Below are 18,235 nucleotides of genomic sequence, written 5' to 3'. Positions count from 1 at the left end.
TATACAATACTATAATGGTAACTATACAATATTAACTGTACGAATTCAGAGTCCACTTCGAGATTCTGGTTCTGACTTATAGAGCTCTTCATGGTCAAGCTCCTGCCTACATCATTGAACTTCTACAGCCTTATGTTCCTAGCAGGTCTCTTAGGTCATGTGGCCAGGGTCTACTTGTCATTCATCATAAAAAGCTGAGAATAAAGGGAGACAGAGCTTTTGCCACTGTGCCTCCCAGACTGTGGAACTCTCTCCCACTGAGCATAAGATCTCTGGACTCAGTAGCTTCTTTCAAAAAACAAATAAAAACACATCTTTTTAGAGCTGCATTTTGTTAACTGTTGTCTGTTTTTTTATGCTTTGTTATCCTTGTGTGAAGCACTTTGTGATCTTTTATCTAGAAAGGTGCTATATAAATAAAGTTTTACTTACTTACGATAAGCAAAGACAGGACAGAGACAATACAAAGTGGAATGTGTAGTAGGTATTGAATACCAGGTTCAAGTTATTGTCAGGATATTATTGACAAGACATGACAAAGACATGTGCAAAATGTGCAAATATAACATAATTTAGGTGAGTGTTCAGAACTATGTGACTGAGTGTGCAAATAAGCATGTTGTTCCCAGATCTAGTTTGTAGTGGATTTGTGGAAGTTTTTGTTGTTTTTGAGTCTTTTGATGAGTATTGTAAGGTGTTTGTAAAGTTGTATGTGTATATCAGGCCTTTTGGGGTAGTGAGATGAGGGCTCTGACTACTTGGGGGAAGAAGCTCTTGCAGTGTCTGGTTGTTACGGTTTTGATCCTGCGAAACGGTCTGCCAGATGGAAGGAGGGAGAACAGCGCATGTGAGGGGTGGAAAGTGTCCTTCACTATGCTGTTCGCACGTCGGATGATGTGTCTGTCATAGAGTTGGGAGATGGATGTGAGGGGGGCCTCCAATGATCCTCTCTGCTGTCCTCACTATCCGCTGCAGAGACTTCTTTTCAGCGAGGGTGCAGTTCCCGTACCAGATAGTGATGTAGCAGCGGAGGACGCTCTCAATGGTTCCCCGGTAAAATGATGTGAATCATCAGTGAATGTGGGCCAAACAGAAACTTTCTGATTGGTTGCTGACCTTAGTTATTGTCAGAGTTATATTGTTGGATTGTCATTTATGCTTAGAAACATATACTCATATATGCTTAGAGGTATATAATCGATTGCATATTGATAGAATGTCTGATCCTTAGTAGTCTGCAAAGACTCTGTGTGCATTCCAGAGCACTCTGGCATACACCCATATCCTAAGGTCATGAGAGAGGTCGTACCTTCTCTTTCTGATATATGATATGGTAAACACATCTGTATTTCTTTAAGTATAAGTGCCTTTTGTTTAGATGAACTGCTGGACTCACAGGTGCCAGCAAATCATTCACAGGGTCACATCTTGACACACACACACACACTGGCACTCTTTGTTCACATGTATGCCTGGGTAAGATGTCATATGTTAATTAACTTATGCATATTCATGTAACCACAATAAAGAACAGTGCTACGGGGGAGCTGACTGACAGTCTGACGGGGTTCAAGTGGGAGGAACAACGCTTGACCTAGATCAGCCTCCCTCTTGCACGAGAATACACAAAGAGTTCTGCCTGGTGTCGTATGCTTTGCTAGCTGCGATAGAATTGACTCTGATTGTTCCAGGAATAGGCCTGTGCCTAGACAGACCTATCAGTTACCTGTCCACTCTCACCTGTTTCTGTTTGCTCTCTCTTTGCTGTCTCCATCCTGCTCTCTCCTTTCTCTCCCTCTCTGCCTTTGTACCGTCAAGTCAAGTCAAGTCAAGTTTATTTATAAAGCACATTTAAAAACAACCAAGGCTGACCAAAGTGCTGTACAATAAAATACAAATATAAAATACAATAAAACACAAATACATAAAACACCTCACTGATAAAACAATAGATTAAAACAATAAGTTAAACCTTACTAAAGGCCAATGAGAAGAGGTGAGTTTTAAGAGCAGTTTTAAAGGTTCCTAGGCTTGTGGAGAATCTGATGTGAGGAGGTAAACTGTTCCACAGTCTGGGTGCAGCCACAGCAAAAGCCCTCTCTCCCCTAGTCTTTAGTCTGTACCTGGGAACATCTAAAAGCATCAGGTCTGCTGACCTCAAAGATCTCCTGGGGCGGTAAATGCTAAGAAGCTCTGCCAGGTAAGGAGGTGCAGTACCGTTAAGAACCTTAAAAACCAGCAGTAAAATTTTAAAATCAATCCTAAAAGCAACTGGGAGCCAGTGGAGAGAGCAGAGGACCGGAGTGATGTGGTCTCTCTTTTTAGAGCCGGTCAGCATGCGAGCAGCAGCGTTCTGCACCAGTTGGAGGCGATGCAGACAGGAACGATCTAAACCAGCATAAAGGGAGTTACAGTAGTCCAGCCGTGAAGTAATAAAAGCATGGACCACCCTTTCTAGATCGTTCCTGCACAGGTAGGACTTGACTTGACTACCGTCACACAAGTTCAATGGAAACAGTGACGTTTACAAACCAATCAAAGACAAACTGATCCATGTCAGTTTATAACAATATTCAAAGTGAATAAGAGGAGCTGAAGCACAGATGTGAAGAGCAGATCTTCATCAGATTATGATGTCAATCTTTTTGTCTTCATATACATTCAGTCTGTGTTTATAATGCAGATTTTCTGCTTTTATAATAACACATTTCTATAATCACAGACTGACTCAGTGTGGACTCTCAGTGACTCACTGTGAAGTTGTGGCCTCAGCTCTGAAGTCCAACCCCTCCCATCTGACAGAACTGGACATGAGTGGAAACAAGCTGCAGGATTCAGCAGTGAAGCTTCTGTGTGCTGGACTGGAGAGTCCAAACTCTCGACTGGAGACTTTGAGGTGAGTTCACTGACTGCAGCTGTTGTTGTTTTTCTGTATTTCAAAACTTTGATTGATGTTTGAAACTTTCTTTAGTTCTTAAGTGTCCGGGATGTGTCTGAAGACAAATGTGAAGAAGTTTGAGTGCTTTCAGAAATGTTGTGTCTTTCCAAAATGACTGAAAAACAGTTTTTCCTTTTGGCTCCAAATAGAAGTGACAGACTTGAGCAGGGTTCATTTAAAGGCTGACAGAAGTGGAGTGGTGACGGGGAGATGCTTGACAGTAGAGCAGGGCGATATGGCCAAAAATATTTATCACGATATACATTTGAAAATTTGCGATATCGATATAACTGACGATATAATTGACGCGAGACAAAATACAAAATATAACTCCACAACTTTACTAGCGCAAAAAAAAAAACATTAATGTATTTTCACTTAAACAAGCAGCTGTTTTCTATGTGCATTAACTGGGCTTGTTCAAAATCACTACCCTTTCAGCTTGTTCGTGGCCAAAAGTGGCCACCAAAAGATTAGGTCTGTAATTTGTATAATTTTTATGTTTTTTTTGCCATTTTTTATGTATCAATATTTTAATTAACTTCAGTTCTTTTCATAAATATAAAATAGTTATTACTTTTTAAATTTGCAACCCTTTAAACACCAGTTTGTTTGTCCACTGCACTAGCTGGAAGACAACCTCAAATCTCGCAATTTTATATAATTGCATTGCTGCTGAAATTTCTTGTATTATTAATAGTAGAGTCTGGGGCATGTAATTGATTCACATCAACATTGATTATAATGCATTGTTATTTTTGTGCAGGGAGAGCAAAAACATAAAAACTCCCTCTCAGCTTGTTCGTGGCCAAAAATGGCCACCCCCTGTTTACGTTTACAAAATGCTATAAAATTCATATATATTAAGAAAAATTTCCACTTTTTTTGACTTGATTTTTTAGATTAGCATCAGCGCTGTTCATCAAGACCAAAATTTCAATCAAATCCAGAATTTTAACCCTTTAAATACCAGTTAAATCACATAATTTTAATGATTTAAATAGGGATAAAAACATAAAATCCCCATTTTTTTTTCTAAATAATACATGCAAACTGATTTATTTTCTAACCATGGTGGAGGTTAGATGCATAGCAATAATTAAAAGTATCAGTGAGGTTTATGCATCTTTATTTTTTTTTTGCAGTGACATAAAAGCAAAATAAACTCCCTCTCAGCTTGTTCGTGACCAAAAATGGCCACCCCCTGTTTATGTTTACAAAATAGTATAAAATTAATATGTATTAAAACATTTTTCTACTTTCATTGACTTGATTTTTTAAATTAGCACCAGTCCTAGTCATGAAAACCAAAATATAATTCAAATTCAGATATTATACCCTTTGAATACCAGTCAGATTATGTATTATTATAGTAAAAATAGTAATAAAGTATAGTAATAGTAATAAAGTTCACATGTTTTAGCATATGAATGATGAAACCTAATATTTCTTTTTATCATCATTGCAGGTCAGTAACAGTAACAATGATTTATTTTTTACTTTTTTTAAGGGGTGGGGGGGGTGGTGGTGAATGGCCAAAAATAAAATCACAAATGGTGTGTTAGTGGCCAGAAAGGCATTTTAATGACCAAATAACCATTTAAATAACCAATAAAATGATCAAAAATTATATTCCAGTGTGTGCTTCTGTGTGCATCCTCATTAACAGCAAGATGTGCTAACCACAGTAGAGTGGTTTTTGTATGCACACTTTCTACACCTGGTACAGGGGGCTGCTGTTACAATCCTGGAGTTGTGCCTTTTGCACCTTCTTCTCATTTTGTTGGTGGGGTGTGGGTCACACTCTGGTTCAGACTACTGTATCTTGAGATCAATTGCAGAAGTGGCTGAGAATTAAGGAGAAGGGTGTCTTGCAGTTGTTGAGGTCACCAGCATGTGCCCCAGCTCTCCCAGGATCACTCTTCATTTGTAGGTTGTAGAGGACTCCCCCACTTCAGTGAAGTTGTTTCCGGCGGGACAAAGGCATCGTATCCCAAGACATCCAGGAGATTGGAGAAAAGAGACAGCAGCCATCAGTTAGTTTTCCTTCTACAACTCAAGGTGCCAACACAAGTTATCCAAGCAATATTTGTGCCTATTGTAGTCCAGGATTGCTTCTTACTTTCACGCATCCTTTATTCCCCATCACTGACTGGTTCCTTGTGTGTTGCTCTCAGAAGAAGCACATTCCTCTGTTGCTTTGGCATGTTGTATCGCCGTGGTAGTTTTGGTGAAGCCAAAGACAGGCAACAAAACGTCCTCTGTTGCAACTGGAGGAGCTGGGGAGGAAGCTCTGGGTTGTTTCCCCTGTGCCAGTTTTCATCTGAGGAGTTCCTCTGCCAAGGTGACCAAAGGAAAGACGTTGTCCTCGGAGCTCTTCCGTCAGTTGGAGTCTGAACCCCGTTCCCTTTTTTACTTCCTGAGAACTTCCAGTGTTGTCATCCAACATCCTATGTATTGCTTTATTCTGATTTAGGCTCACATCTCCACTTCATCTATAATCCTCCAATCCTCACACCTTCGCCTCCCGTGCAGCTTTGTAAGGGTGCACAGCAGCTAAAAGATCTCTTTCTTATAAAAAAGTCAAAAGTAGATGACAGGCTGCTAATGCAGGAAATTGCATACAGGGTGACCCCTGGTTTGATACCGGTGGGTACTGGATTGTAGAGCAGTCTCTCTTCAGTGGTGGGACCCACATGGTTTTCCTTTCATGAGGGATCCACTCAGTCACCGGCTCCTCGGTCTCAGAAAATGCTCCTATGTTCTTTTCCATCAGTTGCTCGGCCTCCACCTCCATGCCCCAAACCCCAATCCTCCCCCAAAGAAGAGGATTCAGGCACTGGCTAGTACTCATCATCAGTGGTGATACAGTCAGCCTCTTTGGAGATTGTCCCCTCATCTTCTGGAGAGGAAGTTTCTTCATCTTGGGCAGATGTCTTTTCTTCAAGGGCAGAGGACTGCTTGCTGTCCTTGCTCTCTGACCAGATCATATAGACAGTGCTTGACGCAGTAATGACCTTCTTACCATATTGCCAGAATAAATGATCTGGAAGCTGTTAGGCTTACTTACAGCAGTAGCACTGTCTGCACCTGCAGAAACTCCAGGACACGTTTACAAACAGTGTTTGTTGTTGTTTGCACTGCAGCTGCAGGTTTGAACTCTGCAAAATGTCCTGTGATTGTTTTTTTTTTTCTTTTTGTTTCTAGAGTTAATATTTTGGGTATGGTCTCTTTTTATGAAAAATACAAGAGTAAAAGTGCTTTTAACATGTGCTTCAAAGCTAAGTTGGACTGGGAACCTCAAAGCTCAATAGCCTGCATCCACAGAAATTCACTGCAGCCGATGTAATGTTTGATGCGTCATTATTTATTCCAGTCTATCTTGCAAATACATGTTTGTGCTGCAATGTCATGCACAAACACAAACTATTAGATCCTTAAGATCAAACCTATGAGTGTGGTAAGCCATCAAAGGCCGCTACTAGAAACTCAGAATATTACATGAAATTTCTTGCTTGGCCAAAAATGGGTAAATGATGTAATTTGGTAAAAAACATTAAAAACTACAATTTTCATGTGTTGAGTTTAGAGTGAAAGCAATTTGACCTAAATCGCATGATATAGTACTGTCAGTAACAAGGAATCACAAAAGGTGGTTATAATGGGTTTCAATTGGCCAAAAATGGCCATGATAGAGTCAAGAGGAACAATTTGGTGTATAGTGAATATTATTGATATTATTAAGGAGTTGATGTTGAAAATTAAAAAATCTGAAAAAATACACACCTTTTGGAAGTTTCATTCCATTTGCATTAACAGAACAAAAATGGTTGAAAAAAGAAAAGTAAAGTTTCCACAAATGGCCAGGATAGAGCCCATAAAAATTTAACAGTGCAAATACAAATTCCTTGCTGAAAGTTTAACCAAAAGGCATTTCCAGTGAAAATGGGCTGACATATCCTGAGCATAAACATGTATAATATCCACTAAAGTTAAAAAGAGGTGCTTTGCAACATTAAACTGCAGTGTGCCATGCGATTGCATTTGTCCCTAACCATCAGGAACCCTCACGTTAACTTTTATCGAGTGGAAAAAACTTCATCTTCCAGTGAAGCTTGAGTCCATCTTCCAGCTTCACTGTTTATGATATGCTAACATAGCTGTGTTGCTAGCGATCACATAGCAAATCAATATATACCAGCTAGCCCAACTTCAGTAACCCTACAAACGTCACTGCTGTTTAGGCTTCTGTCTTCATCTATGTTGGAAGTGATATCAGAGCTGTGCATTTTAATTTTTTCAGAAAACTCTCAGTCAGAACATGGTATATCATGTTTAGGTAACTAGCAAAACTAGCGCGCTAACTTCCGCTAACTTCCTGCTAACTTCCAACTCCGTTAAATTTAATAAATTCTGTTTTCATGGATGCCTGGATGTTAAACTTAATTGTTACACCCACCTGAAGATGCCGGAGGACACCGTAAAGAACATCGCCTTCAATACAGGGAGTGCAGAATTATTAGGCAAATGAGTATTTTGTCCACATCATCCTCTTCATGCATGTTGTCTTACTCCAAGCTGTATAGGCTCGAAAGCCTACTACCAATTAAGCATATTAGGTGATGTGCATCTCTGTAATGAGAAGGGGTGTGGTCTAATGACATCAACACCCTATATCAGGTGTGCATAATTATTAGGCAACGTCCTTTCCTTTGGCAAAATGGGTCAAAAGAAGGACTTGACAGGCTCAGAAAAGTCAAAAATAGTGAGATATCTTGCAGAGGGATGCAGCAGTCTCAAAATTGCAAAGCTTCTGAAGCGTGATCATCGAACAATCAAGCGTTTCATTCAAAATAGTCAACAGGGTCGCAAGAAGCGTGTGGAAAAACCAAGGCGCAAAATAACTGCCCATGAACTGAGAAAAGTCAAGCGTGCAGCTGCCAAGATGCCACTTGCCACCAGTTTGGCCATATTTCAGAGCTGCAACATCACTGGAGTGCCCAAAAGCACAAGGTGTGCAATACTCAGAGACATGGCCAAGGTAAGAAAGGCTGAAAGACGACCACCACTGAACAAGACACACAAGCTGAAACGTCAAGACTGGGCCAAGAAATATCTCAAGACTGATTTTTCTAAGGTTTTATGGACGGATGAAATGAGAGTGAGTCTTGATGGGCCAGATGGATGGGCCTGTGGCTGGATTGGTAAAGGGCAGAGAGCTCCAGTCCGACTCAGATGCCAGCAAGGTGGAGTTGGAGTGCTGGTTTGGGCTGGTATCATCAAAGATGAGCTTGTGGGGCCTTTTCAGGTTGAGGATGGAGTCAAGCTCAACTCCCAGTCCTACTGCCAGTTTCTGGAAGACACCTTCTTCAAGCAGTGGTACAGGAAGAAGTCTGCATCCTTCAAGAAAAACATGATTTTCATGCAGGACAATGCTCCATCACACGCGTCCAAGTACTCCACAGCGTGGCTGGCAAGAAAGGGTATAAAAGAAGAAAAACTAATGACATGGCCTCCTTGTTCACCTGATCTGAACCCCATTGAGAACCTGTGGTCCATCATCAAATGTGAGATTTACAAGGAGGGAAAACAGTACACCTCTCTGAACAGTGTCTGGGAGGATGTGGTTACTGCTGCACGCAATGTTGATGGTGAACATATCAAAACACTGACAGAATCCATGGATGGCAGGCTTTTGAGTGTCCTTGCAAAGAAAGGTGGCTATATTGGTCGCTGATTTGTTTTTGTTTTGTTTTTGAATGTCAGAAATGTATATTTGTGAATGTGGAGATGTTATATTTGTTTCATAGGTAAAAATAAATCACTGAAATGGGTATATATTTGTTTTTTGTTAAGTTGCCTAATAATTATGCACAGTAATAGTCACCTGCACACACAGATATCCCCCTAAAATAGCTAAAACTAAAAACAAACTAAAAACTACTTCCAAAAACATTCAACTTTGATATTAATGAGTTTTGTGGGTTCATTGAGAACATGGTTGTTGTTCAATAATAAAATTATTCCTCAAAAATACAACTTCTCCAATCCCTGTAGAGTGCATTGCATTGGCTCCATGCGGGCAGTGGCCAGGAGACCACGTCCTATTGTGGCCAAATTCGGCCACTTCAAAAAAAAGGAAAAGGTGAAAAGTCGCGGCAGGGAATTAAAAGGAACGGACTTCAGCGTAAATGACCAGTTCCCAAAAGAGATCCTGGAATGACGCAGGGTCCTCTTCCCAATCCGACGCGGCTTCATCCAGAAGGGTTCCCACGCTGTCATTGCTGTGGACCGGCTCTACGTGGATGGACAGCTTTACCGCGACCCCGGCATCACTCCGTGGCTGTATTAACTTCACACCAGATAATCCGCTACACTATTTTCCTATCCACTCACAGTAACTTGCATTAACATCTGTTTAACTTACCAGTATCAAATCGCATCTTAAGTTTGATTTCATAGCAGAATTAACACCGTCACTCTCCATCAGGGATTTAATTGGAATGTTTCCAGGTTTTTTTCTTCTCATTTTTTTTTCTTTTTCCCCCTCCTTTTTTTTATGCTGTTCACCCTTGTCCTTGGTTTCTTTCTTTTTATTTTCTTTCACTGCTTCGATCACCTGCTTCCAGACTCATCCACAAACAACATCCTTTATTTCGACATTATACGCACAGCACGATCACGATCACGTCATGCGCTCAACGGCAGCACATTTACATCAATCAGACAGCGCACACAGACGTATAGGATAAACACACTTAAGTCAAGCGTACTCATATTAGTAAATATGCACACACATAGTCAGACTCAGGAAGCATTTCGCCACACATTTTTTTTCTCTCTCTCCTTCTCTTTATTTACGAGCAAGTGATGTATTCTCTCCACCTGTCTAAGCGACCCACACAGCATGCACCCCTAGTTATACACATACATCTATGGGCGCACTAAGGTTCGTTACATGGAATGTAAATGGAGCTGGCTCCAGAGCAAAGAGGTTAAAAATATTTAACTAACTCAAAAAACTACAGGCAGATGTTGTCCTTTTACAAGAGACCCACAGACCTCTTAGAAGTTTAAAAGAAATTAAAACACATGAGTTTCCTAATGCGTTCTTAGCCTGTTATAATTCTAGACAAAGGGGAGTTGCTATTTTAATACATAAAAATATTAATTTCACAGTACAGGATACACTTATAGATCCAGAGGGCAGATTCTTAATCATTAAACTATCTATACTTGATAAAAAGCTACGTATTGTAAGTTTATATGGTCCAAATGTTGATGATCCCTCATTCTTTCACAGTTTTTTTAGTGCACTCTCTGAACACTTAGATGGCACACTTGTTCTTGGAGGCGACCTCAACCTTGGACTAAATAAAGAAATGGATAGGCTCAATACAGCAGGAACTCAGTGTAATTTGCAGTCCACAAATATAATCAAACAGTATATGAGCGGCTTTGGTCTTTGCGATGCATGGCGCTCCCTTCACCCCACCAGTAAGGAATATACTTTTTTCTCACATGTTCATCACTCCTACTCTCGTCTGGATTATTTTCTGGTCAGCAGCTCACTGCTGAGCGACATTTCAGACACTGAGGTTCATCCTATAGCTGTCAGCGATCATGCTCCTGTATCTTTAACACTAATACACAAGAATAATACTACGCCAAGTAAAAACTGGAGATTTAATACATCACTGGTTAAAGATGAAGACTTTATTAAATATTTTAAAAAATAATGGACTCTATATTTAGACTATAATGGCACACCCGGAACATCAGCTTCTGTTCTATGGGAAGCAGGGAAAGCTGTGATGTGAGGTAAAATATTTTCTTTCTCATCACATAAAAAGAAAGAAGAAAACAAAAATATTCAGGAATTAGAAAAAATCATCAAATCACTAGAAGAAGCCTACGTGTCCCACCAAGATCAGGAAACATTGAACAAAATATGCAAAACAAAACTAGAATTAAATGAGATAATTAATAAAAAAACAGAATTCTTAGTACAAAAACTACGCTTACAAAATTATGAACGTGGTAATAAATCCAGTCAATTTCTAGCAAACTAGCTAAAAATAAATAAAGAAAAAATAACTATATGTGCTGTTCAAGATTCATCTGGGAACACAATATATGACTCGCAACAAATAAATAACATTTTCAGGGATTTCTATAAAACGTTCTACAAAGAATTCTGGACGATTCCAGCACCAGTTTTTTACAGAACGTTGTTGGAAATCAAAGAAAAGGGCAGACTTCCATCAAATATGAATTCTGCAAACATTAATCTCCTGCTAAAACCAGGCAAAGACCCTGTAAATCCCTTATAAATGTAGACCTTAAAATAATCTGCAAAGCTCTCTCAAAGAGATTAGAGAAAATAACCCCCTTCTTAATTCATCCTGACCAAACTGGTTTCATAAAAGGTAGGCACTCATCAACAAACGCACGTAGATTACTTAATTTAATAGACTACTCATACAGTAAAAACATTGAAACCACAATATTATCTCTAGATGCAGAAAAAGCGTTTCACAGAGTTAACTGGAATTTTTTATTTGCAACTTTACATAAATTTGGTTTTGGACCCTCTTTCATTAACTGGTTAAAAATATTATATAATTTCCCAACAGCTTGTGTCAAAACAAATGACCAAACATCCTCCAGCTTCTGTCTCCTGAGGGGCACCAGGCAGGGATGCCCACTCTCCCCTTCACTGTTTGCAATTTTTATTGAACCACTAGCAGCAGCAATTAGACAGAATTCAGTAATTAAGGGCATAAAATACAAGAACGTGGAACATAAAATCAGCCTTTATGCTGATGATGTGTTACTTTTTCTCCAGAACTCACAAACCAATCTCTCTGGGGTAATTGCATTGATAAACTCTTTTGCAAGAATATCAGATTACTCAATTAACTGGTCAAAATCTACAGTCCTTCCGATTAAATGCTCCTTCCATAATTCTTCTTCTACACCACTGCAATCGGGAAATATAAAATATTTAGGTATTAATGTTTCTCCCAAGCTTGCAGATCTAACTAAATGAAACCATATCCCACTTTTAAAGAAAGTAGAAGGCGATCTGGCTAGATGGAAACGTCTACCCATATCACTCATGGGAAGGGTTGCCGCTATAAAAATGATGGTCTTACCAAAATTACATTTTTTATTCTCAATGATCCCAACTAAACCACCACAAGTTTGGTTCAGATCTCTAGATTCATATATGTCCAAATTACTTTGGAAAGATAAACCCCCACGTATAAGCTTAAAAACACTACAAAAGACTTTCAGCACTACTTCTTAGCCAACAGGCTTCAATTTATCTCAGGATGGCTAAAACATACCTTCTAGATGTAGAACAAGCACTTTGCAATAATCTAGAGATTTCAGACCTACCATTTATCAGCTCAAACATCCAACGACATGAATGCTTCAAAAGCGTCAACATCAGCTCTTCTCTGTCAGCATGGTGGGAGTTTCTAAAAGTCTTCATTAATCCCATGCAAACGTACACCTATCTGGAACAACCCTGACATATTACAAAACAATAATATGATAAACTTTCCAGATTGGAGTGGTAAAGGAATCAAATACTTAGAACACATATTAGAAGGAACAGAATTTATTCAATTTGACAGACTAGTTACACAATATGGGATCAACAAGAAAAGATTTTTAGAATATAAACAAATTAAATCCATAGCAAAAAAGAAATTTAAACCCGGTCAAGTTGAACTACAAACACCACCAAGTGTGTTTCAATTTCTTACTCTTAAAACCCCCAAATTACTTTCCAAAATATACAGAATGCTTTCTAAAACAGATGAATCAATATGACTTCCTATTGCAAAATGGGAAGCGTATTTATCAGTTAACTTAGACCAAAACCTCTGGTCTCAGATTTGCTTAAAAACCTTTAATTTAATAAGAAATCCCAGTCTTCAATTAATTCAATACAAAATACTACATAGAGTGCACTATACAGGTCATCGGATGTTCAAGATGGGCTTTACGTCTACCAACAACTGCTCACACTGTCAAACCAATACACCGGACAATTATATCCACGCTCTTTGGTTCTGTCCACCAGTTCAGAAGTTTTGGCGCGAGATATGTGAAGACTTATCAAAGTGTCTGAAATGTAACATTCTAACTTCCCCTTTAGTGTGTTTGATGGGCAGCTTAGATAATGTCACTACAGAACAGAATAGAGCCCATATGGTTTTCACTGCCCTATGCATAGCCAAGAAAACAGTCCTCATGAACTGGAAAAATAAGAATAGAAATGATCTAATAGATTACACTAGTCTTGATACAGCCTCTGCCACCACATCAGATCAATTGCTCCTGGCTCCTTTGATTAGCTCCATCACCTAGTGGGGGGGTCATAGTTTGGTCCCACTTTCGCTGTTGTGATTGGTGTGGGGGTAGGGACAGGCTTGGGGTGTCGGGGGATTCCCCTGGAGCGTCTTCCTTGGAGGGCTCAACCCGGTGTTGCGGTCATGGCCTGTTAAGGGCTCTGTTGGCTCTTAGGTGATGGTTTCCTCGTGGCTAGTTTTTGCCCTTTATCACCATTACTCTTCCCCGCTGTTTTTCTTTCCCTCTTTCTTTCTCCCCTTTCTTTTCCCCAGTCAAGTCTGTCCCATATTTAGCAAGTGAACTTGACTCTCATACAGCGTGACTAAGATACCTTTAAACATCAGGGTTATCCTGCTGATCAAAGTCCAACACTGAGTTTGTAAAAACATGTTTGTCAATAATTTTGTGATGAAAATGATTCAATAACTTCCTGCTAATACACAACATTTTGTCCTATTTTCTCATAACCCTCTTTTGTCTGACCATTTGAATCCCATTTGAATTTCCAATAACGGATCCACAGAGTTTGGTGACAATAATGACAGTAGATGTTTGTGTGAAAGTGCTGGAATCAAATTTGTGTTTGATCTTCTTTCAGTGTTGGACTTTGTAGACGGTCCCTGAGCACTGGTCTCACAGCCAGCTGCACATAGAGACCAGTGTTGTTAGTCCAGGTCAGAAGACGACTTGTTGGAATGAAAATGAGCTTGTAGTTTGTCTGCTTTAATAATGTGACTGGAAAAAGGTGTTGGACTTCAAATATGTCCATTTCTTTCCAGCTTCAACTTCAAAAGTGAAGCCATGTGGTTCCTTGAATGAAAAACAACTTTTTCAAGTCTTTTTCATGTTTTTATGATAAATGTAAAACTTTAATGTGAAAAATTCAGAGTTTTTTTCTCTTGTTGTGTCTGTTTGAAGCTGCTTCCTGTTGGCTTCAGCTGTTTGGTGTTTCCATTTTCTAAACTTCTACATTCTGAACCTTCTTCAGCTCTGAACAGATTATAAATCACTGAATGATTTCAACTACACACTTTGTCTAATAAACATACATCTTTCATTCTTTATACAGATTGGTGAACTGTGGTTTGACAAAGATCAGCTGTGATTATCTGGCAGCAGCGCTGAAGTCCAACCCCTCGTATCCCAGAGTGCTGGACCTGAGTAATGACTTATTGTTCTCAACCAAGAACAACAACAAGCTGCAGGATTCAGGAGTGAAGCATCTGTGTGGTTTTCTGGAGAGTCCAGGATGTAAACTTGAAACTCTGAGGTCAGTCAGCAGCCTGTTTTAGTTGTGCTGAGATGAATATGATGTTAAAGTTGTGCTGATATTATACTGATCCACACTGAGGATCTTCATGGTAAAGTCTGTTTTCTTCTTCTCTGGTTTAGTCCATTGACTGTAGCAGAACAATGTTCACATTTCAAACCTTCAAAGAAGAAGAAAAATCCTCCATTGGATAATTCACTGTGAAACTCTAAGGTCGTGTCCAAATTCATGGGCTGCATCCTCCTGAGGCCGCATTTGTAGACCGATTACGTCACAGTGACGCGCCGAAGGCTTCCAAATTTGTAGACTCCTCCGAATGCAGCCGACAAATGCGTCCTCCTTTTCCCCGAATTTGAAGGATGGGTCGGGTGTGGCCTACCATATCCCAGAATTCATAGCGCAGCCCGGCCAAGCTCCAGTTTCCGGCAATGGTTTTTCAGTGTTTTGTTTGTTCGTGAGTAAATCGGTTTGGCTGAGATTAAAGTTATTAGATTAGATTAGATAAAATAAAACTTTATTAATCCCCCGGGTGGGTTCCTCCTTGGTTTTTACACAGCTGACTAAACGTCAAACAGTAAACTAATTAAACAGAAGTATGAGACGGTCAAGAATTTACGCCAGTGTCCTGTTATATTTTAGATTGCAAGGAACAGACGGCCGAGTTTATTAAACTCCACCGAGACAGCGGTGACGCTAATCAGAAGGCTGGACCGTCCAATTTCACCAGCCGTTTACTTCCGGCCTACCCGACCTTCTGAGGACCCGGCCCACGTAGACCGCGAAGGCCGGTTCCTCAGGAGGATGCAGACCATGAATTTGGACACGACCTAAAACTCTTCATTCTACCTTAAAGTCTGTCTGACACTGAAATCCAAAGTAAAATGGCTGTTTGCTTTACAGACAGCAGTCCAACACAAACATACACACATCATCCAAAACACAGTCCAACATCCAAATCTCCTCCACTGCCAGCATGAATGATGGGAAAGAGAAGGAGGAACACTCTGACATTCAGGGTTAGAATGAGTTTCATGAAGCAGACTGTGAAGATCAAAGCTGCATTAGAAAGCTTACATGAATGAATGAGTGGACAGAAGTGGACAGAGATCATCTGAAGCACTTCAAAGGCTTTTAAATCAGCACATTTCTTTCTATCAGTTTTCTGTGTAATGAAGCTAACAGCAGGCTAATAAGATGCTGACCAATAGGCTTCTATTAAAGGTTGTAATTTGTATATGAAATCCTGCATTTTCCTGTTTCTGACTACAGGCCAGCTCCACTAACACTTTCTCATCAGACACTGCCACCTAGTGGAGGAAGTCTTAGGTCCCTTTGAAGCTTCAGATTACAGTTAGTTCCTTTAAAAAGAGGTGGAGGTGATGGGGCCACAGCACCATCATCACTGAGTGCCATAGGACACTTAACCTTTGTTTCCATATGCTGGGAACTTCCTGTTGTTCCAAGGAGGACTGGGGAATGTGTGAAAATCTCCCAGTCAGTTCCTCACAGCACACTTCAATCATTTCCCTCCCAAAGCATCAGGACCAGGGCTTTTTCTCTCTTTGGTCCCACTAAGAGATTTACACACAAACACCTCGTCAGTGGGACTCTCAGAGATACCAGCCCTTTGCTACAATCACAAAGCTCTTCATTGAAATCAACAATATCAAAGCTGGAATCAAATGAGTCCAAGTCTTCTGCTGATTCAGCATCACATTCATCTTTGCTCCTTGTTCTGCATCCCCACCATGGACTTCATTCCTTTCCAAGGAATGTAATAAACTTACATCTTTCATTCTTTATACAGATTGAGCTGGTGTGGTTTGTCAAAGATCAGCTGTGATTATCTGGCAGCAGCGCTGAAGTCCAACCCCTCCAATCTGAGAGAGCTGGACCTGAGATGCAACAACCTGAAGGATCCAGATGTGAAGCAGCTGTCTGGTCTTAAGGAGAGTCCAGACTGCAGACTGGAGACTCTGTGGTCAGTAGAGTGTTGGAGTGATTGGGTGGTGCTGTCAGCAGTATTATACTACACACAGTCAGTATGAAACAAAGATCCAGTGTTTCCTGTAAAGTTGCAGTTTCTCAGTGAAGCTGTGAGAGGAGAATGGTAACAGGCTTCAGGATTGGACACCAGCACTTCCTGTTTCTGCCTTTTTGTCACCTTTATGGTCACCATAGTAATGGCTGACATGCTCTGATCAAACACTGTCAGCAGCCTATCAGCTCTCTGAACAAAGCAGTACGCAGACCAATGACTGCATTCATTTCCAAGTTTAAAGCAGTGAAGAACACAGTCTGTAGGTGAGGAAGAATTTAGTGAGAGCAGATGTTTGGATGGAATTCCTCCAGCTAATAGCTGGAACCGTCCATGTGGATTGTTGGGCTTGTTGTTGGGGTTCCTACAGAGCTCAGAGTGGAAACACCAAAGTTATTCTAATGAATGAAAGTCCAAACTCAAAGTAGGAATGAAAACATTTTCATCAACTTCAATAAAAATCCAAAGATTAGAAAAAGTGAAGCAACAATGAGTCCTAGTACAGTCCCAGCACTGAAGTCCCTGCTGCTCTTTATACTGGATGTGCTGCATCACTGACTGACAGCTGATGAAGAGTCTCTGGAAACACTCGTTTATTTCCTCTGCTCTTCCTTCTTCTCTCTGCAGGTGGAGGTGATGATGGTAAACAGGACGGTGTGTGTGCTGAGAGAGGAGGAGCTGTGTCCTGATGATCCAGAGAGGTTGAAGCAGCAGCAGCTTGTGTGTAGAGACGCTCTGACTGGGCCATGTTACTGGGAGCTGGAGTGGAGAGCTTCATCCAGCAGTGACTGACAGAGGAATGAGAAGAAGTGCAGATGACTGTCAGTGCTGCAGAGTGAACTGCTCTGAGAACAGCTCCACTGTCAGACACAATGTAGAGTCCAGCATCATCCCTGTGTGTCCCTCTGGATCTGACAGAGGATCATCAGTGTATCTGGACTGCTCTGCTGCTGCTCTGTCCTTCTACAGTCTCTGCACAGTCTCTATCTGACACTGGCTTCAGTCCCTCCTGGATCAAACTCACCTGGAAAGGCTTTCAAACACCTTTGAATAATAAACATCATGTTTTTATAATATAAATATCATGTTTTCATATGTCTGTGCAGTTTGAGCTTCAGTGGATGAACCAATGCTTAATGTTTAATGTGGATACTAATGATCAATAAATGTGCTGATTGGAATCAAAGGAATGACTCGGACTGAATCTGTTCCTGCTTTTCTTTCATGTGGAGCCGATCCAGACCTCCAGCTTCTGCCCTCCGCCTCACATTAGTCACCCAGCACAGTAGCTTCCCCATTAAAGCTCACTTTTCCCGCTTTTAAAGGAGCTTCAGACACACCTTAAAACACGGATCGGAGAGGTGAGACGAGACGAAGAACAGCTGGGAGAAAAGACACAACACAAGCATCTCGTCTGTGACTGAAACCTTTGACTCATTTTTAATCTTTGCTGTTAAACTGGGCAGTGACGCAGCTTTGAATACAGGAGACTCAGCTTTGACCTATAAATGACCCTGTGACCTTTCCTCCAGTGCCACCCTCAGTCCACAAACAGCGTGTGACTGATTAACTGATCAGATCAATAGTCCAGAAGTTTCACAGACTCGATGCTGCACTCTGA

General features: G+C 40.5%; 1 pseudogene across 1 annotated transcript in view; it reads left to right on the top strand.

Annotated features, from left to right (window-relative positions):
* Window positions 1-17,806, top strand: part of LOC146371308 (protein NLRC3-like) — a 28,410-nt pseudogene extending 10,604 nt beyond the window's left edge. The window contains exons 6-9 of the transcript XR_014797124.1: window positions 2,723-2,896; window positions 14,376-14,576; window positions 16,384-16,557; window positions 17,242-17,806. The product of XR_014797124.1 is annotated as a protein NLRC3-like (transcript). The remainder of the gene's footprint in view (window positions 1-2,722; window positions 2,897-14,375; window positions 14,577-16,383; window positions 16,558-17,241) is intronic.
* The last annotated feature ends 429 nt before the right edge of the window (window positions 17,807-18,235 follow it).

This window comes from Perissodus microlepis, chromosome 16 (assembly GCF_051167445.1).
Source record: "Perissodus microlepis isolate ML-2025 ecotype Zambia chromosome 16, ASM5116744v1, whole genome shotgun sequence".
Lineage (NCBI taxonomy): Eukaryota > Metazoa > Chordata > Actinopteri > Cichliformes > Cichlidae > Perissodus > Perissodus microlepis.
This window is presented reverse-complemented; position numbering and strand designations above follow the sequence as displayed.